We start from the raw sequence: 886 nt of genomic DNA on the forward strand, positions 1-886 counted from the left end.
ACATCTGACATGTATACATCCATGAAACCATTACCACAGTTAGGATCGAACACACCTATTACTCCAAAGTTTCCTTGTGCCCCTTTGTAATTCCCCTTTGCCAACCCAGGCCCCCTACCCACTGATCTGCTTTCTGTCACTATAGACTAGTTTTATATAAATGGAATCATACAGTATGTACTATTTTTATGTCTGGCTTTTTAAATTCAACGTAACTATTTTGAGATTCATCCCTGTTATAGTATGTAGCAATAGTTGATCCTTTTTATTGTCAAGTTGCAGTCCATTGTATCAATATACAATTTGTTTATCCATTCACTTGATGAGCATTTGGGTCGTTTCTAGCTTTTGGTGGTTACACACAAACTTCTCTGAACAGAAACAACTTTTTTCAGTGTCTACTTTTTAATCAACTTTAGGCATGGTCTGTAAAATGTACTCTTGTGAAAATTCATACTCCCTTATAACATCAGGATATAGAACATTGGTTTTATCGCAGAGATTCTTTTGGGGTCCTTTCTAGTCAACGTCTTGCACTCTCCCAATGCTAGTAACCACTAATTTGCCTTAAGTCACTCTAGAATAAATTTGTAATTTCTAGAGTTTTATAGAAATGGGATCATGCAGTAACATCTTAGTTCGTTTTGTTTTTTGCTGAGCACGTTTTTTAGATTCATCCTTGTTCTTGTTGCAAGTATTATTGCAAGTATCAGTAGTTCATTCCTTTCTATTACTGAGTAGCATTTCATTTGTATAGCTTTACCAGTTTGTTTATCCATTGATGGGTCGTTTCCAGTTTATGAATATTACGAGTAAATTTGCTATAAACATTCATGTATGAGCCTTTGTGTGCACACATTTTCATTTTTCCTGAATAAATACCAGG

Source organism: Hipposideros armiger, unplaced genomic scaffold (genome assembly GCF_001890085.2).
Source record: "Hipposideros armiger isolate ML-2016 unplaced genomic scaffold, ASM189008v1 scaffold_553, whole genome shotgun sequence".
Taxonomy (NCBI): Eukaryota; Metazoa; Chordata; class Mammalia; order Chiroptera; family Hipposideridae; genus Hipposideros; species Hipposideros armiger.